The sequence below is a fragment of the Peromyscus maniculatus genome, chromosome 2 (genome assembly GCF_049852395.1).
Source record: "Peromyscus maniculatus bairdii isolate BWxNUB_F1_BW_parent chromosome 2, HU_Pman_BW_mat_3.1, whole genome shotgun sequence".
NCBI classification, from domain to species: domain Eukaryota; kingdom Metazoa; phylum Chordata; class Mammalia; order Rodentia; family Cricetidae; genus Peromyscus; species Peromyscus maniculatus.
Genome location: NC_134853.1, coordinates 41682574 through 41709206, shown reverse-complemented (window position 1 = coordinate 41709206; position 26633 = coordinate 41682574). Strand labels below are relative to the sequence as shown.

At 41.2% G+C, this 26633-nt stretch overlaps 1 long non-coding RNA gene across 1 annotated transcript in view; it reads right to left on the bottom strand.

Annotated features, from left to right (window-relative positions):
• The window catches only part of LOC143271818 (uncharacterized), a 220639-nt gene that overhangs the window by 157380 nt on the left and 36626 nt on the right, over window positions 1-26633 (bottom strand). The window lies entirely within an intron of this gene.

Genomic DNA, 26633 nt, shown 5'->3' with positions numbered 1-26633 from the left:
ATCAGATAGTTCGCAAGAAGCACAAATGACTAATGGATAAACAAAAGTTCAACATTTGTAACCACTGGGACATTGTAAGGTAAAACTGCATTGAGAGTCCATCTCATTTGGCAAGATAAGCTATCATTAAAAATAAAAAATTAAGTTTTGGTTTGGGTGGCCTAGGACATGCCCCAAACAATACAGGCCACTGTTGCCCTTGGTGGCCTCACAGAGTTTGAACGTAAGCTAATACACCATAAACAGCAGCCATAGGACTCAAAAGATTCCAGCTGGATATGACCTGAAAGCTTCCACAGTATCAGAAGGTGCTATACAAGCTGCCAAGGTGGGGGGAAGAAATCAATAGTGCCAAGCAGCTATGATGCCCATGAACCACAACAATGACCAACACGGAACTTATAAAAGTTCAACAGAGGCATTCATGTCTTGGAGGTATCCAACAGCTGTCTAATTTGACTTAAGGCCTGCTTTAACAGAAGATAAATCATGCTTGGTACTGGAAACCTAGCCAACTAACAGGACTTGTGAGATCATGGATCATAGAGAAGAACTTACTAATGCCACTTTCATAAACCAGAATAATTCCTAACTGCATCCTAAGTATTTATCCTTATACCCATCGATGATTAGAGCTCTTACCCATCATCAAATGAACTTTTCTTTGCAGCAAAGAATAAATGCAGTCAAAATACAGAGATGAACTGATTATGGTGTGCCAAACCTCAAAGGATACGTCTACAATACCACACTTGCACCTAAGGTTCAGAGAATATCACAGAAGAAGGGGTGGAAAAATTGCAAGAGCCAGAGGACCAGGAATGTCTGATATGAGATTGTGTCTCCCAGAAATGACAAGGAGGTTTTACCTATGATACCTCAACAATATGATTGCCTAAACAAGCAATGACAATGCTGACACGAATAAAAGTCTAACAGGTCCCCACCCATAGACAAGGAACTATATGCAACTAATGACTGCAGAGAGAGGGACAATGGTCTTTATTAGAGTAAAGATACCCAACTGGTCATCCAATACCATGTGCGCATCCCTGAAATCACATACAAACAAATAACACTAAATAAACTAGGCAATATATATTTATATATTTGATTATATATACATGTGTGTATATACATATATATACATGTATGTATACACACACACACACACACACACACACACACACACACACACACACACCCCAGGGAAAAAAGGCCATCAATTTGAGAGGGAGTGTAGTGGATGAGAGAGAAGAGAGGACACATGTGAAGGAGGAAAAAGGGAGGGGAAAATGTGGAAGCCCACAACAGGTTCCTAGTGAGATCTGAGCTTGCTTTACACAGCAGAGCTGCATTAGGGGATGACTTGACCACATGCATGGTCACAACGGGTAGGTCTGCACTTTGCTGTGCTAGAGGGAGGTCTTTTGCTCCACCCCTTGGCATTCCTTTAAAAGCCCTTGAGTAGAGACAGAAGGGGCTAGTGAGTTTTGACTCAGGTCCTCCTGAGGCGATCCTATGTTTTTAACTATCTCTCTCCTCTATATTCCTATCCATATTGGTGAAATTATTAAGGCCATTCCACGTAGTTAAAAGGGAGGTTTACTAGTGACATAACTTACAAATGAAGGGATAGGTAGGTCGTGGGGTCTGGGGAAGGTGTGTCGTAGTCCAGCGGTAGTCTCTGGAGAACTCTGCTCGGTCAACCTCCACCATCCAGGGTCCAGGAACAGAGAGAGCACAGAGCATCCAGATCTCAGGTCTTCAGGGCCCTCTCTTGGCCCCACCTTGTAGGCGTGACAGTTACCGAAGCCTCAATGGAAGTTGGAACTTCCAGATCAAAGCTGGAATGGCTACCCACTACATCTCCCCCTTTTGTCTAAATAAGAAGGTTCTAACTTAATACAAGACTATATACGAAGGAATGGTTATCAAATATTGTCCAGGAGTAATGAGGGATAATGACCTAGATAAGTTGGAACTACAATCAATACGAACAATATCAAGCAAGAAACACATACTAAAATCCAGAGAAGTCTAGAGCATAGGTAAATGGCATGTTAAAATATCATTCCAAAAGGTGTTCTATTGTAAAGAACATGAATCTAATACTTAATATGCTCTATCTAAGATTATATATATATATATACTAAGTTGTAACTATAACTGCTAGTCTTCAATCCCTTCAAAGACTTGAGAAGGAATATAATGGTACCTGAGAAATGGAAGATGTATGGAAGCAACTTTTGGGAATCTTGCAAGAGTAGACAGAGACAGCTGGCAGCCTGGACAGTCACCTAATGTTTCTCAGCGTTGTTGGTGCATTCAAATTGGCTTCAGGCCTAGAGTATCTGACAGATACTCTATTTTTAGAGTATCTATTTCCATTTTTAGAAGCAGAGATTCTGAAAGACCATCTTACCCTGTCTTGGCAGAGTTCAGAAGTCATTTTCCTTGTGTCCCGCTTGTCCAGAAAGGACAGCATTCGTACTGTCAGCAGTCAAGCCAAGGGCAGTTCTTTGCCCAGTAGGCCATTTTGTGCCAAGAAGACAAACTTCCAAATGGAAATGTCTTAGAAGACCAACATTCTCTCAGGATCAAATTGGTACAGCCAGGAGCAATTGTGTCTCACGTCAACAGAATTCTAAGCTATTTAAATGTCATACTCTCTAGGTCTATGAAGATTATCTGTCCATCTGACCTATGTATCTGTAAATCTGGATAACCTAACTAACGTAACTATAGAGATGACAAGCATAGGTGACTATAAATCTATAAGTCTTATCTACCAAAATAACCTAAGGACTAAGGCTTCATGTAAACAAAGTAAACAATCTATAAGCAAATGTATGGTAAAGAACAATGACTTCAAAATTATGACAATACACAAGATATTATAACAGAGGTAGGAATATATAGTACAATATGTAATATGACAATAATCTTAAATATATATCAATATACAGAATATCCTAAACAAAAGTAGAACATACATAAAGTATGACAGATATAAACTTACATTTCATCAATATACAAATATTTCAAATAAGAGTAGAAATATATGTACATTATAACAAATATAGTTCTGTATTTGTATCAATATACAAATTATCTTAAAAAGGAATATAAAAATAGTTTACATTTGTATCAGCATATAAGAATCCATAACAGTACAAATTACAGTGCAAATTATGTAAGGCTGCTATTTTACTAAATTTGTTTACTAGTATATACAATAATCTACCATAATATCTTATACCTATCCATTCTATTTCTTCTTTTTTCTTTTTTTTTTGGAGACACTTTTTCTTTTCTTAAGGAGAAGGCTGAGTTTAATATTTTCTTCCACCCCCAATCCTATAACCACTATCCATAACCCTGAGAAATATGAAACCTTAGGGATAAGGGGCATAGTTTTCTTAGAATTGCTTCCTGCTGTTTTGGGGGTGATGGTATCTCTGTTGGGTATTGTGAGAAAGCTTAGATAGTTAAATCTCAGTTAGAATAACTGTAGATTCCACAGCAAGTCTTAGAGTAATAGGTAAGATTGTCTGAAATTCTGGCAAGAAGTGTAGTATGATGATGATTACCATGGCATCATTGTAGATTGGGTAGAATTGTTGTTGTTGGGGCCCCATCTTCCTTCTGGAGACTTCAGAGATTGTTACTGGAAAAACTTATTTTTTATCAAAATGGAAAGTTTGGATTTAAAGAGGACATAACATGTAAGAAAGGATTCCGAGAAATCAAGAGTAAGCATGGGGAGAATTAGAATCTTGAAGACAATGGTCCCTTTTTATTGGTTTCCTTCTGTCCCACATCAGAGGGCTCTTCTGATATGGGACTGAAGAATCTCTCAACCTTTTCTTTTAGTAATATGCTTGGGTTTAGAGTGGGAGTGAGCCAATTGTGGGATGGTCTGTATGTCAAATGTGTTGCTCTGATTGGTTAATAAATAAAACACTGATTGGCCAGTAGCCAGGCAGGAAGTATAGGCGGGACTAACAGAGAGGAGAATTGAGAGAACAAGAAGGTGGAGGGAGACATTTCCAGCCGCCGCCATGACAAGCAGCATGTGAAGATGCCGGTAAGCCACAAGCCATGTGGCAAGGTATAGATTTATAAAAATGGATTAATTTAAGATGTAAGAACTAGATAGATAGAAGGCCGAGCCATTAGGCCAAACAGTTTAAATAATATAAGCGTCTGTGTGTTTATTTTATAAGTGGGCTGTTAGACTGTCGGGGCTTGGTGGACCCAGAGCGAAAACTCTCCAGCTACATATCCACATATTTCTTACTTCTCCTTTCTTAAGAGTACCCTGGAGAAAAAAGAGGGAGCTGGTCTCCCTCAGGGAAATTATTATTACTGTACGTGGCTGGATGTGGTAAAAACTACAGCAGCCATAGAAATAAGTATGGTGATTTTGGAAATAAATACAGAATGAGATATGAGGGTAAAGTAACAGTGACAGTGTGTGAAAAAGTCATAAGGAATCATACTATTAACTACCCACCTTAAAAAACTATAAAACATGTGTATGAATATACATAGATAGTTTAAATGAAATTTTCTTATCTGGGTTGACAAAACCCGCTCCAAGAGACAAAAGCCAGCTAATGAAAACCTCAGCACTAGGCATGAGAAGCTCTCTTCTGAGTTGTTAGTCAGAATTGTCCATTAGACTTCCAAAATATTACAGGCTATTGTTATGGCCTCTGATTGCCCTGCAGACATGGAAAGTAAGTCCCTATTGAGGAAGACACCATGTACTTCAGACACAGGACCCAAAAGCCCCTGAACTGGAACCCATCTGAAAGCCGCCTCTGTGAAGTCTAGCTTTCATGGTACCAGAAGGCACCACGCAAACTTCCAAAGGAGGGAAGGAATCAATAGTCCTACTCAGCTATGATGCCTGTGAGCCATAACAATGACCAGCATGGAACAATAACTCTAAGGATGAGGTACTGGGATGCATACATTGGCGGTAACCAATGGGTCACTAATTGGACTTAAGACCCACTCAACAAGAGGGAAACAACTAGAAACCTAGATAACTACCTATAGGGCTAGTGAAGTAGTGGATCTTAGAGAAGAACCTACAATCACCACCTTACTAAACCAGCATAATCCCTACCTACATTTAATGTTATATTCACTGGTAAGTTTAGTCCTCACTGCTCGTCAAGAAAATTTCTCTTTGAATCAGATGGAGACCACTATAGAAAACCACAGCCAATCAATATGCAGAGTTGTAGGGCCAAGGCCCAGTAGACATCTACAAAACAACTCCTACACCTAACTCAGGGAACTTGGCAGAAGAGGAGGTGGAAAGATTTGTTAAGAGCCAAAGGTCAGGGAGTTACTGTGAGATTGTGTCTCCTAGTAAAGTCAGAAGCTACATCCATAAAGTCTTAACCCCAGGACTGTATAAATATGAGATGAACAATAATGATACCAGATAGACATGCAAATGTACAGGGGAAAGAGCATGAGGTCTCAACCGTACACAAAGAAGTACAGGCAACTAAGGACTCCTGAAATAGCTGTAGAAACAGTCTTCCCCAGGGAAGATTACACCAACTGGTTATCCAGTACCAAATGGTCACTCCTGAAAACATAAATACAAGTAACATTATTGTAGGTGGAGTTTTTCTGAGTTCACCTGGCTCCTGCAGCCACTCAGACCCAAGTAAACACACAGAGAATTATATTACTTATGAAGTGTATGGCTGTGACAGGCTTGTAGCTATCTAGTTCTTATATCTTAAATTAACCCATTTATATCAATCTATAAGTTGCCATGTAGCTTGTAGCTTACCGGTACTTTTATATCTTGCTTCCTCCATATCTGGCTGGTGACTCCCGACTCAGCCTTCCTATTCCCAGAATTCTCCCCTCTCTTTGTCCGACCTATACTTCCTACCTGGCTACTGGCCAATCAGCACTTTATTTATTAATCAATCAGAGCAACACATTTACAGCATACAGAGTGATATCCACAGCACATTATACAGACTGAGCAGGTTGCATTTTGGAATGTATCTGTACATAATATACACATATGCATTTGGTAACAATTACTGAAATCAGAGCCCATGAATTTGACAAAGAGCAAGAAGGGATATATAGGAATGTTTGGTGGCTGGAAAGCAAAGGGGCAAATTATGTAATTAAATTATAATCTAAAAAAAAAGAAATTATTTTTAAAAATTAAAACTGGAACTACCATATGATCCAGTCATGCCAAAGGCCTGGATGTAAGTTAACATATCATAAAACTATCTGTACAACCATGTTCACAACACCACCATTCACAGCAGCCAAGACAGGGCCTAGATGCCCATTAAAAGATGAATCAATAAAGAAAATTTAGTATATATACTAATGGCCTTTTATTCAGCAATAAAAAATAAATTGATATCATTTACAGGAAATTATGTGTAGAGGTAGATTATAGTAAACAAAACAAGGCAGACTCAGAAGGCAAATTTACCCTCATTCATAGAATCTAAGTTTTTAAAATTCAACATTACCCTCCGGTATTCCATTTCCTTTCCCACTGAATCCTTTCTTCTTTGTACCTCATCCACCAGTAGTCACACCAATAGAAAACTGACACCTCCTATTAAATAGATTGTATCTATAGCACAATATAGGAAAAAATTTATTTGTACATATAAATACATAAAACTATAAGGCAATGGTTATCTAATATGGTGGTTTGAATGAAAATGATTCTCATAGGATCAAGGGAGTGGCATTGTTTTTAAGGATCAGGTTATGTGGCCTTGTTGGACTAGGTGGGACCTTCTGTGAGGAAGTGTGTCACTCTAAGTGGGCTTTGAGGTTTCAGATGCTTAAGCCAGGCACAATGTCTCACTCCCTCTTCCTGATGCCTACCAATCCAGGTGTAGAACTCTCACCTACTTCTCCAGCACCATGTTTACCTGTATGCCACAATGCTTCCCACCATGCTAATAACGGAGTAAACCTCTAAAATGTTAGCCAGTCCCAAGTAAATGTTTTCCTTTATAAGACTTGCGATGGTCTTGGTGTCTCTTCACAGCAATAGAACATTGACTAAGATTCATATTTATGTAAGAAAGCATCATTAAATGGGCTGGGGCAATAACACAATTGGTAAAACATTTGCCATGCAAACATGAAGAACTAAGTTTAATCCCCAGCACCTACATTAAAAAGTGCTCAAGGCGGTGTGCATGATTCCAGCACTGAGAGGGGTTTGAGGCCAGGAGGATCCCTGGGGATATATATATGGTGGAGAATGATTGAGAAAGATTCCCAATGTAAAACTTGGCATCCATGTATATACACACACATATGCACAAACACATATGCACATATGAACCTGTATACCAAAATACACATAAAAATTAAAAAATGCCATAAAGTTCATAAGTTCATTATTTTTACATTTACTGAAAGTAAAACTTAATTTCTTTTTTTTTTTTTTTTTTTTTTTGGTTTTTCGAGACAGGGTTTCTCTGTGTAGCTTTGCGCCTTTCCTGGAACTCACTTGGTAGCCCAGGCTGGCCTCGAACTCACAGAGATCCGCCTGCCTCTGCCTCCCAAGTGCTGGGATTAAAGGCGTGCGCCGCCGCCGCCGCCGCCACCACCACCCGGTTAATTTCTTTTTAAGTAGAGAAGAGATAGATTGCAAAAATGTCAATATTGGGTGTCTTCAATTACACCAAATTCATTACTCTAAACCTTCTTAGTTACCTGAAGTAAAATTACCTCATTTCCATTATTTGCCAACTCAGAGGTACTCAGTGGAGTAGAGAAAGAAATGCAGCCCAAATAACTCACAGATGAGGAAGGGACAACCATCACACAATCCTGAAGCAGTTAGTTTCTGATCACATGAGGGCCATGACACCACCCCACAGTACTTATTTCAGTTATCGTCTTACACTTCCTTTTGTGTTCCATGCAGCACTGTCTCAAGCCAGATTAAAACTCCTTGAAGGGAGAGATCTCAAATTTAACTCCTATTCTCTCAGACATCAAATATTCACCACTATTTAAGAAATACCTACAAAATTATCCATGTCTAATAGAGTGGCTGGCTTCTCCAGGTTACTTTAGTATATATCATTTACAATCTGCCCACTATGTCCTGTCCCCTTCCCCTACAGCAAAGATTTTTGGGTTTGTATCATAAGTGCACTGTGTTGTCTCATTACATTAATAATCTTCATACTGCTGGGCAGATTGCACTAAATCCTGGATCACAGTCAATTAATACTGAGCACTGAGTGTTACTTGTATGTGTTCTTATTAATGATGTCTTCATTTTCCCATCTGAGACTAACCTCAGAGAATTTTTTTAAATCTCTGCCTTGAAAATAAAATGCTGTATTTGAAACACATTACAAGTATGAAAAAAAAATGTATTCAAAAGATCTCACTAACATTGCTTTCTTCATGAAATTTAAAAGAATATTATAATAACTTACTAATTAAGTTTTGAGACTTTTTGGTGTGTATTGTTTTTATTTTTTAAAAGTTACTTCTTTGTTATATTCTTTGCTATGTTGTATCTACAGAAAACCCTCTTCAGAAAAACTTAGGATGTTTTCCTTGGGCATTAGGATTCCATCTTAGTTAGGGTTTGAGGTTTGTTTGTTGTTTTTTTCTTTGAAAGCCCAAAACCTTCTGGCACACAAAACTGGCAGAAGAGCCTATCCATTTAAAGCCTTCTATCAGATTACCAGGACCGTGTGATGTCTCCCATAAAGCTGGATAACATTATGGCACAAAGCTCCTCATAAATAAATAGGGCTGGAGGCATGTTCGGATCGCAGAGGGCAGCCTCCTGCTCCATTTTCACTGAAAGGTGGCCCTGGCTTAGTGCAGATATGGTTTGCTGGCAGAAAAAAAGCAAGAAGCAAACATTTAAAACCACTCTCTGTTATCATCTTGTTCAGAGGGGGAACATTCAGATGTTCTGACATAAAGCATGAAGCTCAAGGAAACATTTTCAGCTGAATCTTGAAGGCACGTGATTTACTTTGCCTTGTTTCAAGGCATTTTCTTTCTTTTTTCCTGTTTTGTATTTGAACAGATGAAGGGCTTACTTGCTTGGAACCAGGAGACAAAAACATGTTTGTTCAAAAGACATTAAGAAAAGGAAGAGCAGAGATGAGAGGAAAGAAAGGAGGACGGATTTTCACACCAAGTGAAAGCAATTGATGAGGATAGTCAACCCTAAACCGTGAGAAGCAGCAAGGAGGGCGCTGCTTTGGGGAGATTTATGAACAGGTTTTTAAAGAAATACAGGCAGATGCACTTATGAAAGGAAACTTACAGACTGTCAGACTCTTAAAATACAAAGTAGGGTTCAGTCTGGCAACATAGCTCTTGAAGGACACGTACCCTGGGGAGATGGACATCCTGTGATCATGCAGCTGGCTTTTAGGGAGGAGGCCCAGAAAAGACAATCTGTCACCTTCCAGCGTAGAGCACTTTCTAGTAAACCCTACCATGCTAAAGCCTGTGCTGCCCTTTTGCACTACCAAACCAGAAACCAGCTCTGAAACGTTTAGGTTTCAAAACTAGAAAAGAAAAGGACATTCAAAGGAACACTTCCAATCCAGGGTCCGGACTGCAGGTCAGCTTCACTTTCAGAAAGATAAAGAGGCAGCTGCACTTCTAAGTGCACCCTTCAATATGGCATTTAAGGAAGAAAGAACATGTTCTATAATCCTGAACTCTCTTCCTTGTTTTCTCCTCAGGAAGAACACAGAAAAATACGTTTTATAAGTTACTCCTGAGCTCTGATACATAGGAATCAAATTAAATGAAAAAGAAGATAGATGGTGGCCATCATCGCTATGATTTTTAACTTGTAAATACTATTTGAGGTCATCCTCAGAACACATCCCATACATTTAACCCTAAACAGGCCAAGGCTCTGAGCCACAGTCAGGAATCTGGAAACAGCAGATGGGAAAGCAGTGCTGTAAGCTGCACACCAGCAGAGCGGCAACTCTTTACTGTGGTCATTTTCTGTAGAATTCAAAACAAAAGAGAGGCTTGATTTTCTAAGCAAATCCCCAGATGTCTGCTGGATATTTCCTCCCTTATTTCTTCTGTGCAGCAGACAAATGTAAGTGAGATTGCTATCAGGGAGCTTTGTGACCTGGCTCCAGGCTCTCTCTCCAGCCTTATCTTATCTGCTTCCCCCATTCCACTCTCCACTGTGCCTGGCTTACCTCATTTACACACACACTCATACAAATACACAATGACACACACATACATGCATTCAAGCACATACAAAATCTAGTCTAATCAGAATCTAGCAACTATCTTTCATAGCTACATTTAATTTCAAATCTTCATTGTATCCAAAATGGCATTCATCATCAGTTCTTTAACAGAATGCCCCAAACTTTGTGCAGTTTCACTGTAATTTTTAAATTTGGTTGGCTGGGTTTTGGGAGCAGCATGTGGGGGAAGGAGTCCCACCATATAGTCTAGGCTGGCCTTGACATCACTACTCGGTCTAGGCTGCTGATCTCAAATGTGTAGTGATCCTCCTCCCTGGGCCTCCTGAGCACTAAAATTATAGGCATGCAGCATCGTGCCAGTTTTCAATGGCTACTTTAAATAATGTTTTTCTTTGGTAGAGGCTTCTTAGGGGCTTCCCAGTGGCCAGGATAGACCAGCTCAGCTATCATCCAAGCCTACAGCCAGACATTGGGTTGGCCCAACCTAACATCTACCCTAACATCTAGGACCTGCTAAAACTAGTGAAGGGATTGGTACTATGGAAGGAAACCTTCAGGATCTCCATGACCCAGGACAGCCACAGGATATTGTTAGTTATTTGGCAGCACTCTTACCCTGCGAGGAAATGTCACAAAACATGACAGAATCCACTAAGAGTTTTATTAAGATGAGAGAGAGAGAGAGAGAGAGAGAGAGAGAGAGAGAGAGAGAGAGAGAGAGAGAGAGAGGTGCTCAGGCTTGCAGGAAAGACACATGAATAAAGATGGAGCCAGGAATATGGCATCGGCTTATAAAGGCTGGGCCGCGCCAGTGCACATAGGCCCATGTGGCTGTTCCACAGATCACATGGTTGTGCTGTGAGCTTTACACAACCATGCAAAGCCATGGGGTCCTGGTCATCCGAGACGTTTTGACCCAGAAATGGCTAGGCGGAAGTGGCTAGGTTTGTCCGCCAGGCATGCGCAAACATGCCCAACCATGGGGGCATGTTGTGAATCCCTATCAGATATCCCAGGGGCGTTTAGGCAAGGATCCAATGATGATGGTGTTCCAGAAACCAGAGGCCTTGAACCAGACCAATGACTCATTGTAATGAACATTTGCTAATAAAGCTGATTGAATGAAATGGTATACTGTGTGACACACAGCTCCCAATACCACCAGGACAAATGAAGAGGTACTGGAGAGGCTGGAAAGATAGAGAAGTGAAGAGGATTTTTTTTTTTTGGGGGGGGGGGCTTTGTTTTGTGTTTGTTTGCTTGCTTGCTTGCAAGGTTTTGTTTTGTTTTTGTTTTTTTTTTAATTTTCTTTCATGGGGTGCTGCAGAGGTGAGAGGAGGATATGGGGAGACTGGGAGGTGAGCAGAATTGGGGTGTATGATGTAAAATTCCCAAGGAACAATAAAGTAATTATGTTTAAAAAACAAAAATAAAACAAATAGATAGACAGACAGACAGATAAGATTGTAAGTTTCTACAGAAAAAAAATGGCTCAGCATTCTCTTTAGGGAATCAGAAAGCTTGTCAACTATAGGGAACATTGAGGAAGCTGGTACTTTGGAAGGAAGATATCTTCAAATAATGTTAACAAGAAGAAACTCCTTCCACTTTCCACTGAAGATAGATAACAGAACTTTCTTCAGATTATAAACAGATGATGCCAATGTGTTTTGTAAACCACAAAATCTTACTGAAATAAAAATATTACTCTCTTTGAAAAAAAAAGTAGAAAGTTTAAAAATATTTATTCAGTGTGGCTACATTGGGAGAAAGACAAAAAGATCCACAGAACACCCCAAACAATTTTATGGGTCCTAAAATGAGACCAATGTTTAAATAGAGGTCAAGGATAAAGACATTAAAGCAGTTCCCAGCAAGGTGTGGTCCTAACCACTACTGACTCAACCTTGTCTGGGCTGTATAGTCACATCTGACAAGTTATCAAAAGTATGAAAGCTCTTCCAGGGATCCAAGTTTCCTCTCTAGCTGGTGCCTTTTCGTCCTCCCAGCATGAGATTTCCAGGGAAATTCCCATATCTTTGGGGTCCATTGTTTCCTTAGTTTGATAGTCTGATAGTATTGAGAGACACAGAATGTTGTCATTCCTGTCAGGCTGGTTATACTCTTTATCATGTCTACCTACATTCTGCTTTACTCGCTGTGTGCCTAGGTGCAAATGCAGTGTGTGAGTCAGCACCACTAACTCCCTTTAAAATGCAAATCATGCATGAAACTCACCTTGGGTCTGAAACCAGAGCTAGTGAAAGAAACCCACCCAGGCCCTAAGACCAGAACCAGTAAAAGAAACCTTTAGCCCTGAACCCAGAACCTAAGAAACACACCCTGTCTGTAGAGCCAAAGAAACACACTTTGACGCTGGAACCAGAGTCAGTGAAGGAAATATGCCCTGGCCCCAAAATTAGAGCCCCAAAATTAAAAAGCCCCTGTGAAAGAAACACAGTCTGGCTCTGAAACAAGAGCCAACTCTGACCCTGACCAATGAAACGAACTATTCCCTGAGCTCAAACTAACCAATACCTGAGCAGAAAATTTTTCTCCCTGGAGAAACTCCAACCCTAAGAAGCCCTATATAAGCCCCTCCCTCTACCTGTTCAGTTGTTGGCTGTCCTTTCCCACCCTGACAGCCACTCTCCTGGACACCTTCTTCCCAAGTAAATGTCTTTCTTAAAAGTTTTAGGTGAAGATCTTCTTTTGCCAAGCACAGAACAGAAAAACCTTAGCTGAGATGTTCCCTTAGAGGGACAGAGCAGAAAAAAAGTAACTTTTTCCATGAGCCAGAGGAGATTGCTACATTTCTGTACTGGTTTATCTTTTAGCAGAGTGAAGAAGAAGTAACATCTTGGGCCAGAGAGAAGGAAAAGCAGGGCTCTGCTGGGAAGCCCTGTGCAGAGCAGAGCTCAGCTTTAGGGCTTTCTCTAGGAGAGGAGCAGGATTGCTGCATCCTGCAAGGAGACCATCCCCCATCTACTCCAGCTTCAGGTATAGCCTGACTTCCCATTAAGTTAAGACACCTTTCCCTCCAGAGCTGTCTTATTGCAGCTCCAGGTATAGCCTGACTTCCTGACAAGTCAGGATATCTTTCCCTCCAGAGCTGTCCTTTTGCAGCTCCAGGTACAGTCTGACTTCTGAACAAGTCAGGATGCCTTTCCCTCCAGAGCTGTAACACTCACAATGAGACAGATGACTTCAGATCTTAAGCGCTGTGAGCAACATTAGACCATTAGCAAATGTAGTGAGTATAGTTAACATATGAATGAAACCATCCACATTTACAGTGAGCTTATTCATTTTAAGAGAAAAATCAGGACACTACTAGTAAAAATACCTTACATTGACTGCTGTTTTCACATGAGTTGTTTTATTTAATCAATTCTATATACCACTGTGAAGGTTAGAATTAACTGTCAACTTGACAGACTCTAGAGTCACCTAGAAGACAGGCAACTAAAACACCTGTAAGATATTATCTGGTTTAGGTTTGCCTCTATTCATGCCTATAGAGGGTTGCTTTTGATTCCTTTAATTGGGGCTAACTGCCTGGGATCTGGACTGTAAGAAGAGAAAGGAAGGTGAGCAGGAGCATGCATTAAGCATGAACGCAATGTGACTGGCTGTTTAAAGAAACTGTTGCTTGAACCTAGTGCTTGCTCTGCCATGTATCCTCCTGTCCCTCTAAATATTCTCATCTAACTTAACAGAGAACTCAAAAAGGGAGGGAGCTATTTTCTAATCCATGTATGCAAACCAAACCCAGCACAAGGTTTCTAGCCCCAACCCAAGAGAGGACTCCAGCAACAGCATCTAGAGGTTGGGCACTATTATGATCTTTGTGATAAGGAAGCATGGTCCTGCCCAATGCCATGACAGTCTGAGCAGGTCAAGGAGACCCACACACAGACCTGGGGTGGTTCTCTCTGGGCTCTGAGGAGAAAACACAGGCCCACCCAGTACCTTGTGGTGCCAAGCAAATGAATACTATTACGGAGAGCAAATGTATGGGATGTTATATGAGACAGAATGGTGCAAGTCCTGTGGACAGAGGCATATCTGAAGAGATAAAAGAGGTGAGGAGTGGGCTAAGGCGAGTGGCTTGATTGCTTTCCAGGGCCATGTTGATGTCTGGGTCTGGGCCGCTGCCAGGGCCTATGTCTGGGTTCATGACTCTGATACAGTATTTGTTATCAGTGGCTCCTGATACCTCCAAAGGCCAAGAGGATACGGCTGTACAGAGTTGGCCCTACACCTCACTGGCTGCAACACTAGGGAAAATTGGTCCTGCCCATCCCTGGCTGAAGCACTAAGGAGAGAAGTTCCTACACCTCACCTCGGCAGCACAATAGAGTGCCCCTGTTCACAGGGGCGGAGGTGAGCTGGCCTTGAGGGCATGAGAATGGGAGACCAGGTCCTGTCCCTCTTCTCATATACCATGATGCCCTCCTTCCCTTGCCCCTCACCACCTGTAGCAGGTGGGGAACCTGACCTAACCACTCACCAGCTACAGAGCTCTGGAGAACAGGCCTGTTCCTCGCCTGGGCAGCACAGTATAGTTGACCCTGTAGACAGAGGCATGGGTAAGCCAGCCCTGAGGGCATAAGAGGAGCATAGTTAGTACCACCTCCCTCGTCTGTCTTGTGGTGATGATGCCCTTTCCCCTCGGCCCTACTGACTCTGACGCTGGTGAGGGAGCTGACCCTCCCCTTTACCACCTACATCAGTCAGGAACATGGATCTCCACACCTCACCTGGGAAGCACAGCAGAGCTTACCCTATTTACAGGGGTACAGTAAACTGGCCTCAAGAAAGTGAGCGTGGAAGATCTGGCCCCTCCCCTTTTCTGCCACATGGTGGCTTGGGGTGTGGGGAGATGCTTTCCCCTGCCTTACCACGTGACCCTGAGGTCACAAGAGTGGGAGAGTGGCTGCTGTATCTCCCCTGGGCAACAAAAGTAGAGCTGGCTCTGATGGCCCAGGTGTGGGATAGCTGACCCTGAGGACATTTTTAAAAGCAGGGGAACTGGCCCCTCTCATTGCTCATTGCTGCAAGGGGTAAACTAGCACAGGCGATGCTGGAGAGTTCACCCTCGTGGTGAAGACCCGGAGAGCTAGCAGGCTGACCAACCCTGAAAATACCCAGGTCCAAAACCAGGGTTATGAATTGACCCACCTCAACATCCACCCCATCTCTGATCTGCAGGAGCACATGAAGGGACCAGTCTTGCAGATCCAAAGCTGTAGGATCTCAGGGCAACATCAGAACATCCAAGAGGATCCCAGCACCAACAGTGTAGCAGAAACCAGAGGCCTTGAACCAGACCAATGACTCTTAACAATGAGCACTTGCAAGTAAAGATATGTGGACAAAAGTGCTTACTTCCTGGCTCACTGTGTCACACTACAGCTTCCATAACAAGATTCGCCCCACCCCTTTTTTTCTTTTTCTTTATTTCTCTTAAATTTTATTTTATTGTAGAGGAGGGGTTGCAAGGGCAGAGGGTGGATACGAAGGGACGGGGAGATGAATGCAACCAAGATGCATGATGTGAAAGACACAAAGAATAAATAAAAAGAAAGTTAAAAAATATAACAAAATGTCAAAATGTTATCATTTTCTGTGATGTAGCACAAATAAATTTACCTTCATATTTTTTCCTACTTTCTAAGTGATGCTATACCATTTTCCTAATCAGAAAAATACAATATTCTTTTAGAAATGAAAGTAATAGAGAACAATTAAGAAGGGAGAGAAATTGTGGTGATTTATGGAAAAACTAATGCTAAAATGAGATAATTTTATAAAGCAATGGTTCACTCAGTGTTTTATGCAACTCAATCCATCTCCTCTTAAACTTTATGATTATATGGCATTCATTTATTCTTTTATTTTTGAGATTTAAACACATTATCTCCCCTTTCCTTTCCTGCTCTAAACTGTTCTATATGCCCCTTCTTGTTCTTTTTCAGATCCATAGCCTCTTTTGTCAGTGACTGTCACTACATGCATATATATTTGTATATACAGATATATTCCTAAATATAACCTTCTCAGTCTGTATAATGTTACTTATATGTATGTTTTCAGGGATGACCATTTGGAGGTAGATAATCAATTAGTGTGTTCTTCCCAAGAGAACACTATTTCTCCTACTCTTGGCATTCTTCAGCTGCCTCATCTATCCAACTAGTAGAACTAAAGTCACCCAACTAGTTCTTTGTATAGAGCTGAGGCCTCTGAGGCTCTCTCTGTTTACTTTGACATGACTATTGCTATTGTCCTCGTTCAGCTCATATTTAGGCAGTCACGTGGGTGAGATTTTATGAGCTTTTGACATTACTAGGATACACAATCTAACAGCAAACTCCTTTATTTCTGACTTTTACAACCTTTCTACCCCATCTTCTGCAAGGTTCCCTGAGCCTTAAGTACAAGAGTATTTGCAGATGTATCCATTGGGACTGGGCCTTACAAACTCTGCATTTTGATTGGTTATAGTTTTCTGTAATGATCTCCAACTGTTTCAAAGATAAGTTTTCTTGATAAGGGGTGAGGATTACCTGTGTATATATTTAGAATGTAGTTAGGGATTTGTGGGCACCATGGGCCCTGACCCCCGACTGTGAGTGGCTGTAGCCTTGCTTGCTGACCAGGTGTCCTTCCCATTCAGATTCCCTGCTGGTGTCCTTCTCACCTTAGGATCATCGGAGAGCTTACCGGAGGTTCTTTGTTCCTACATCCTGCTTGTGATGTAAACAACTTAGGTGCATCCTGTATTTGGTGTAAACAACTTACATGCAAGAATGCAGAACTTTGGGTCTAGAATGTAGATCATTGGTAGCGAACTTCTGCCCTCAGGGGATCCTCCATTTGTGTTGTAAGCCTGTATTTAAGGTTTCTTCCCTCTTGCAATAAACGGCATTCGACATCCAAACGTACGAATGACTCGCTGTCTCTTGTCTCTATTTTTTAATCCGCAGCCCTTCGCTCAGACATGGTGAACGGTTAGCGGTAACGCGGGCGCTACTGCTACAGATGGAGGTTCCTACCGAGGTCTGAGAAAGAAAGGACCAGCTGACGGACACTCTTGGAAGGCCGGCCGGCATTTTAAAGGTAAGAGTGGATTGAAATGTTGAAATGGGTGCAGGTAGCTCACAGTCAGTTAATTGGACTGTTGAAGCAGGAAGGCACCAAAGTTAAGAAAGGGCAAGACAGCTAAAGATTTTAAATAAAATGAAAAAGGAAATCTTCCCAATAGAGAAGAGGGAAGGAAAGGAAATTTCCCGTTAAAAATGGGGGAAAAATTTTAATCAAGAAAAAAGGATTTTCCCGGTAAAAAGGGGAAAAATTTTTGAAACTAGGCCTAAAGATTTGGGCCCTGTAGAGAAAGGATGAAGGAAAGAGAAAAGCCTCTTCCCAGTGGTAATGGAGGACGTAAAGACTTTTTCCAGTTGTAGAGTTTTCAGGATAGCTGGAAACTCTTGAGTTTTTTCTCCCTGCCAATGCAGAGCGGCAGCATCTGAATTACAAAGAATCAGCAGGTAGGCCTCTGCTGCTGGCTGAACAGCAAGCAAGCCCAGAGCTTAAAGTTTTGCTGTCTGTTTGCTTAATTTTGGTTCAAATGTTTTTTATTTTTCCCTCAGAGTGGGAATAATTCAATATTTAGGATCCCTTCGTGGGAAATGTTTTTCTGTTTTTCCCTTATGGTGGGAATAACTCGTTATTAGGTATTCCCTTCATGGGAGTAGGAAGTTTAAACATGAGTTTATATGTGCGGGGCGCGCCCAGAGGCTGTGGCGGACAAAGGCGTGCACAAGATAGCCCAAAGCAGCGGGCGGACAGATACACGCTGGTGGGAGGCAGAGCCGTGATGGAGTGCGGCCCAGGCAGGTGCTGGCAATAGAGCCTGAGCACTGGGCAGAGCCAGCGAGCTGAGCCTGGGAAGGGACTAGCGCTAAAAGTTTAAACGGGGCCTAACTTCTGGTGAAAAATGGTTTCAGTCAGGACATTGAATGCTAAGTCAATGCTGTTTGAATAAAGGATGTTCTGTTCTTTTGATTGTCTTGATAAATGTTTGGATGAATGTTTGATCCTCATGGTTGTTGTTCCTTCAAAATTCATAATTTTGAACTATATATTAGGTATGGTCTTGTCTGTTGATCATTGATTGTTGATCATTGTTGATCACTGAAAATTTGGCTCTGCAATTTAAGTTGCTTTCTAGAAATTCTTGGTTTAGTTCTATAAAAATATGACACCTGGAATGAATTGGGTTATTAGCCTATTAAATAATGTTGCTAAGATAACCCATAAATGATAATCTCTTACTGATAAAGAGGTTACAAAATTAATTTTCCAGTAAATAAAATACAGGTAAATTGTTTGGTCCACATTGTTAATAATTGGCTATTTGCATTAATGTGTTATTTAAAATCTATAAAAGAATCCTCTTTTTAAGATTTTATAAAATACTACTGAAAAGTATTACCTAAAGTTTTACCTTTTCAAATCCTATAGAGATTGTGTTTAATGCTTTTATAATTGACATATATAAAAAAAAAAAAAGGACCACGGAAACAAAAGCTGGTGATAGAATTGCTCAATTATTATTGCTTTCATATTTTAAATTCAAAATGGTGCCGATATATAGAACTGGAGGCTTTGAAAGTACAGGGAAAAAGGTGTTTTGACAAACAGTTATCAATGATAAACAGCCTAAATTAAAAATAAAATTATGTGGGATTGAGATTGGAAGATTATTGGATTCTGGTGCTGGATATATCTATAATTTCACAAGAATCCTGAGATCCCAATTGGCCCCTTAAAAATTCTACCTCTAACCTACAAGGTATTGGCACAGCTCAGACGCCATTACATTACAGGCTACTTTTAAATTAAAAGGATGAGAAAGGTCATACAGGAACTTTTCAACCATTTGTGCTACCTCACATTCCAGTGAACTTGTGGGGATGGGATGTGTTAAATGGTATGAGAACAGTGTTACTACACAGCCTATACAATAGATGCTGAAGAGTTAGGGCAAAGGCTTAGGGAAAATGTTGCAAGGAGACCCGCTCCCTGCGGCAGACAAAAACTGTGTCACTAGGGGTCCTGGCGATACTAGAATATTAGGGTCTTTTCCATAGAGGTCACTGCACAGCAGCCTTCAATAATACAACCAATAAAAATCACTTGGAAGACTGATGACCCTGTATGGGTGGAACAGTGGCCCCTTACTAAGGAAAAATTGGAGGCTGCGTATGCATTGGTTAAGGAGCAGTTAGATGCTGGACATATCATTCCTTCCACTTCACCTTGGAACTCACCTATATTTGTTATTAAAAAGAAATCAGGAAAATGGAGGCTGTTACAGGATCTTAGAGCTGTATATAAAACCATGCTTCTCATGGGAGCAACACAGCCTGGCTTGCCTGCCCCTGTGGCAATTCCTAAGCATTGGCACTTAATTATGGTTGACTTGAGGGATTGTTTCTTCACCATTCCTTTGCATCCCGAGGACAGTCCTCTCCTCGCTTTGCTTTCAGTGTTCCTTCAGAAAATCTTAAGGAACCTTATCAGAGATATCAGTGGGTGGTATTGCCTCAAGGAATGGCCAATAGCCCTACTATATGTCAAATTTATGTGTCTTTGGCCCTAGCTCCAGTTCGAAAAGCTTTTCCAGGTGTTTATATAATTCACTATATGGATGATATATTAATGGCTGCTAAAGATAAAAAACTTGTTTTTGATGCCTTTTCTTATTTACAAGAGGTTCTTAGCTTGGCTAATTTACAGATAGCCCCAGAAAAGGTACAGGTATCTTTTCCCTATCATTATTTAGGTCATGAATTGTTACGCACGGGCATACGCCCACAAAAGATTACTCTGCGCATGGATCAGCTGCGCACACTTAATGATTTCCAAACCTTTCTGGGAGATATTCAATGGCTTCGGCCCACTTTAAAAATTCCAACAGGTCAGCTTCGCCCCTTGTATGATGTCTTAAAGGGCGACCCTGACCCTTCATCTCCCCGTAATTTAACAGCTGAAGGACGTGTAGCCCTACAACGTGTGCAAGAGGCCCTGGAACAGGCTCACGTACAGTATATAGATCTTAATTCTCCCTTATTGTATTTGATATTTTGTTTTACTCATTCACCTACTGGAATGTTTTGGCAAACAGGTCCTATTTTATGGGTACATTCCCCAGCTTCTCCAGCAAAAATCATCACTCCTTATCCACAGGCTGTCGCTCAGATTATATTTAAGGGAATCAAGATCAGTGTTCAAACTTTTGGTAAGGAGCCAGATATTGTGATGACCCCATACACCCAGTCTCAAGTAGCATGGTTGCAAGCTAATGATAATGATTGGGCCATATTGACATGCTCCATGCAGGGTCAGTTTGATACTCACTACCCCTCCAATGATGTGTGTCAATTTTTTAAATTGCATCCTGTTATATTTCCCAAGATAGTACAAATGACTCCTATTCCTCAGGCCCGTGTGATATTTACTGATGGCACTTCACGTGGTTTTGCTGTGGTGATTTCTGGTAACATAGTAAAGAGAATAAAAGTCCAGGGCACTTCTGCCCAGGTGGCAGAGGTACAGGCGCTGTTGCTTGCTTTACAGATGTTTTCTGATGAGAGTGTAAATATTTATACCGATAGTCAATATATGGCACATGCCATTATGCCTTTGGAAACAGCAGCCTACATACCATCCATTTCTTCCATTCATGAATACTTATTGCAAGTGCAAGGACTTATATGGTCCCACTCACATAACCTTTATGTGGGCCACATTAGAGCTCATACTCAATTGCCTGGACCTCTAAGTGAAGGTAATCAGAGGGCTGACGCCATTACTCGTATGGCTGTCACATTAGTCTGTTCTGCCTTTGATAAGGCTGCTCAGTTGCATCAGCGTTATCATCTTAATGTTGGATCTCTCCGTTATCATACAGGCATAACACGGGAACAAGCCATCCAGATAGTTAAATCATGCCCTATTTGTGTGGAATTTTTACCTGTTCCTCATTTGGGAGTTAATCCTCGAGGACTTTTACCTAATCATGTGTGGCAGATGGACGTCACACACGTGCCTTCCTTTGGAAAATTACAACATGTCCATGTGTCTATTGATACATATTCTTCTCTAATTTTTGCTTCTGTCCATTCAGGGGAAAAGGTTAAGGATGTAAAGAATCATTGTCTTCATGCTTTTGCTTACATGGGAGTGCCAAAATGCATAAAGACTGATAATGGTCCTGCCTACAGTAGTACGGGATTTTCAAAATTCTGCCAAGATTTTTCTATTGTTAATAAGACTGGTATTCCTTATAATCCTCAAGGGCAGGCTATAATAGAACGCTGCCATCGTACCTTAAAAACTTATATTGCTAAAGTAAAAAGGGGGGAGTTAGGGGCTCATCTCTCCTCTCCACATTCTATTCTTTCCCTTGTTTTATATATTTTAAATTTTTTATCGGTGGATTCTGCTGGAGTATCTGCTGCAGATAAGCACTGGAGGGCTCCTGTTGCAAATCATCCTCTGGTGCGATGGAAAGATCTTTCTACTGGCACTTGGAGGGGACCCGATCCAGTGTTGGTGTGGGCCCGGGGATCTGTTTGTGTCTTTCCGCAGGACAATGAAATTCCTCTGTGGGTTCCTGAACGCTGTGTACGCTCTGTGGCTGCTGCTGAATCCCAACATGGCAGAGACCTATTGGGCCTTCGTAAAAAACTCTCCCCTTCTGATGCCAATGGGGATTGAGAGCCCAATATGGCCAGCCTTGGCAAACATTATTGTAAGCCTAGGAACTGTAGCCATGTGGTTGGATTCTTCAGAAGGTAATGTATGGTAACTTTTTTCAAAAAACATTGAGAATGTATCACACCTTGGAGATTAAGGATAACTCTGAAGGTCAATGAACTTCATTTGCTAACAGTAGCACGCCAGCTAAGCTTTTCACATTTTGCAACCCCCCTCAAGCTGGTGTAGTACCTACTTTTCAGGAATGGCTCTGTGCAACATTTATTTGCCTCCTGAAATTCATCTAGCCTTTCTGAAGATACCTCAAAATTTGTGAGCCTGAATGTAGCCATTACTGAGGCCATTAGTTCTGCTCCTTGTTTGCTGTTTTTGTTTTCTGTTTTCTTTATGTTTCTCAGTTGTTCTCTTGCAGACCTGCCAGCCTAAGTAGTGCTGGGATCAAGAAAAATGGGCCTTGGTGGTTCGTGTTCCTGGAGCCGTGTCCATGCCAGTGGACCGTGGCAGCTAGACACAGATGATGCTCACACGCTCCAGAAGAGACTCTGACATCGCTGTTGCCACTGCTGCTATTGTTTCTGGGATTGCTATTTCATAATTGGTTACTACAGCTAGCACAATGGAGACCCTGGCAGCAAAAGTAGCTACCACAGTTAGTTAATCTTTCTTCTTATTGGGCATGATAAATTTATTTCCACTTTTATACATTATAATTGGCTTTGTAAGTTATAAATTATTTAAACTCAAGTTCCATTTGCTCGGGATACCACCTTACAGGACTCCTATTTGCGGTAAGGCTCGTTTAAATAGGGAATGGTTCAATTGCCTGTAGCCCTCTGGCTATGGGTGGGTTAGGACTTCTGCTGGTCTTTTCTGTGTCGCACAGATTGCAAGCCCAGTGCCACTTTGAGATCTTTGGTGGCAGTCACTCTACAGCTCACATGGTTGAGTCTGTATGATAATGAGTATTCAGAGACGGGTAATGCTTGGGCCGCTGCCTCCAACCTAAGACAGAGCACTTGTGTGGCCTGGGCAAGTGTCTCTATGACGGGTAAGGTGGTCTGCTGGTCCCACGCAACCTAAGTCAGAAGCTCATTTAATAAAAAGGGGGGACCTGTGGGCGCCATGGGCCCTGACCCCCGACTGTGAGTGGCTGTAGCCTTGCTTGCTGACCAGGTGTCCTTCCCATTCAGATTCCCTGCCGGTGTCCTTCTCACCTTAGGATCATCGGAGAGCTTACCGGAGGTTCTTTGTTCCTACATCCTGCTTGTGATGTAAACAACTTAGGTGCATCCTGTATTTGGTGTAAACAACTTACATGCAAGAATGCAGAACTTTGGTCTAGAATGTAGATCATTGGTAGCGAACTTCTGCCCTCAGGGGATCCTCCATTTGTGTTGTAAGCCTGTATTTAAGGTTTCTTCCCTCTTGCAATAAACGGCATTCGACATCCAAACGTACGAATGACTCGCTGTCTCGTCTCTATTTTTTAATCCGCAGCCCTTCGCTCAGACATGGTGAACGGTTAGCGGTAACGCGGGCGCTACTGCTACAGGGATTATCTTGTTATAGTAAGGTGGTGATTTGCATTTTCAAATTAGAGAAATATTTTATTAAGCTGAAAATACCAGAGCCTTGAAATCATTCCCCTTATGGAATTTTTGTTAGGACTATATCAAACAGGCCAGTTGAAGAAACCACTCTACAAAACTGAACAATTAAAAAATCCAGAACCACCCACATCTCCAAATGGCAATATGTTCTTTTACTATCTCATTTTTCCATTCCTTAAAGCCACACCCACAAAATAACAAACTGAGAGGCAAGTGTTTTAGTCACTCAACTAGCAAAACTAAAGTCACTAAACTAGTTTAGTACTTGCTAAACAAAAACCTGTAGACACCTTTGTTGTGGAATATTAGTTTAAGATGTGTTACATTAATTTATGCTGTGGAATATTTGTTTAGTGATGCAAAGATGTGTTGGATTCTTTTATATTGCATTTGTTTAACTCTGTAATTGTGCTACTTTGCCTGCCTAGAACATCTGATTGGTCTAATAAAGAGCTGAATGGCTAATAGCTGGGCAGGAGAGAGAAATAGGTGGGGCTGATGGGCAGTGAGAAAAAATAGGAGGAGAAATCTAGGGCAGAGTGAGGAATGAGAAAAGGAAGAGGAGAGAAGGATGCCAGGGGCTAGCACCCAGCCACACAGACAGCCATGGAGTAAGAAGGAAGGGAAGATATACAGAATAAAGAAAGACGAAAAGCCCAAAGACAAAATGTAGTAAAGAGAAATGGGATAATTTAGTTAGAAAAACTGCTTAGAAACAGGTCAACCTAAGGCTGGGCATTCATAAATAAGAATAAATCTCTGTATTTATTTGGGAGCTGGATGGCAAGCCCTCAAAGAGTTTAGAAATAAAAATATGTACTGTAAACTTGAAAATGTTGTGGAAAAACTGCCAGACACCACCATTCTATGACCATTCTATGAGTGATTTTTACTAGGTTTACAAATGAATTCTTCTTTTTCCTTTATTTCTCCTTCCCATTTTATTATATTTTTCTTTTTGTATTTTTCTCTTCTGTTTATAAACTAAGAGTAATTAGACTTTTAAAACTGAACAGACTGCAGATAGGGTAAAAGGTTTTACACTTCTTGGTCAAGTTATTTTTAGCATTTTTTCGCCATTCTTCTTGTTTTTGAAAGTTCAGATGATGTATGTCATCCATGGAAACTTGGCTTAGGTAGAAGGATTTTGCAATGGCAGCTTGTCAGTTGTATCAATGAGTTTGCTTTGTCCAAGCAAAACCCTAGCGTTTGGGCCAAACTAGACTGAAAGTTACCATCTTTAATACCCCAAAAGATTCCCTATCACACTTTGTCCCCTTCTGTGATTGCTGTCCTGTGTTTCCAGTCCGTGCTTATATGGAGAAGATGGCTTCTTTAAAATAGGTAAATTCCATTCTCATCATTCTCATTATGCCACCACTTTTAAGGATACACAGAATGCTATGTTTTCTTGTGCTCATGTCACATAAAACCTAAGAAGCATCAGAGTGCTTTCCAGGACACAGGCAAATCATCACCCTGACATTCTGCCAGCAGTGTCAGCAGAGATACTTCCACAGTTTAATATATTCCACATGATTTTTTCTTTTTGGTCTTTTTTTTTTTTCATTCTTACTTTTAACTTTTTGTTAATTTAGACCAGGCTGGGCTAAAAGTCGTGGTTCTCTTGTCTCAGCCTCTCCATTACTGGGATTACTGGCCCATCCATAATATTTTTAAAAAGAAAAAAATTATTGAGCCACATGTCCTCTCTCAATAACTGAAAATAAGAAAAAAATATTAGGTTGTTAGAACAAGTACCTTTAAATGCTTTAAGTGAAAGCAACATGATCAATGACCAAAAATAATTTGCTGTTTTTAACTAGTTTAACACACACTGACCCTCTCCTGTGCCTGACACAGGAGGAACTATGACAGTGAAAAGGTAAACAGAGTATTTGCCTTGTAGAAGGGTACATTCCTATGAGGGAGACAGATGAACCAATTCAAATAAAATTGTTATAGATACAGTGCATTTTGCTGCAATACACATTCTGCAAACCTGGTTCTATTCTAACATGATTGGAACACTAGAGAGAACTTGAGCATCTGGGGCATAAGGCAAATTTGTTTTGTTTATGTGCAATACTGTGTGAGCAATGCTGGGAACACTGTGAAGTTTCCCTAGCTCTGCCTGGCCAAACAGAAACACAAACGTGTACCCATGCCCATCTGGAAGTCTCTCTCATTCCCAGTTCCCATGTATCACAAGACTTACCCACCATGGATGATACAGACTCTTGCCATATAACTTCAGAGGTCTTCTTCCACCTGTGACAGGAGAGCACTAGCCCCAACCTTCCTGCGAATTCCAAACGTTTTCAAGGTAAGGTGCCATGTCTGGCACAGCTCAGTTCCTATCTTAAACATGCACCACATGTAAAAGCACACTAGCATTTTACAAGGTTTCTGTTTCTTTTAATGTTATTGATGAAACCTGTAATGTCCATAGGATGCTGCTGCATAGCGCATTATAGCTTAACTGACTGTTGGCATGAGTATCACAGAAGAGAAATGTTAGGATACAAGAGAAAAAAACCACACATGTGAGAATGCCTCTCTCAAAAGGTTACTCTTCTGAGAACCTAAGGGAGATTAAGTTAGACTAGGGGAACAGAAGAAAGCTCAGGAAAGGGACCATACTGAGGTCCCCAGAAGCATCCGGCTGGTGAACCAGGAGAAAGAATGATCAAAGTCAGTGCAGTTCAGCATTTAAACACTTGGTCTCCAATTGTTGATGCTGTTTGGAGAAGCTTCGAAGGTATGGCCTTCCTAGACAAGCGCACCACTGGGGTAGGCTTTAAGAGTCTGAAGACTCTTACTACTTCAAGTCCACTTACTCTGCTTCCTGTCTGTGGTTTGAGATGTGGGCTCTCAGCCCTCAGCTGCTCCAAGGACCACACCTGCCTGTTGCCACACTTCCCCCCTGTGATGGTGATGGACTCTTATTCCTTTGGAACTGTAAGCCCAA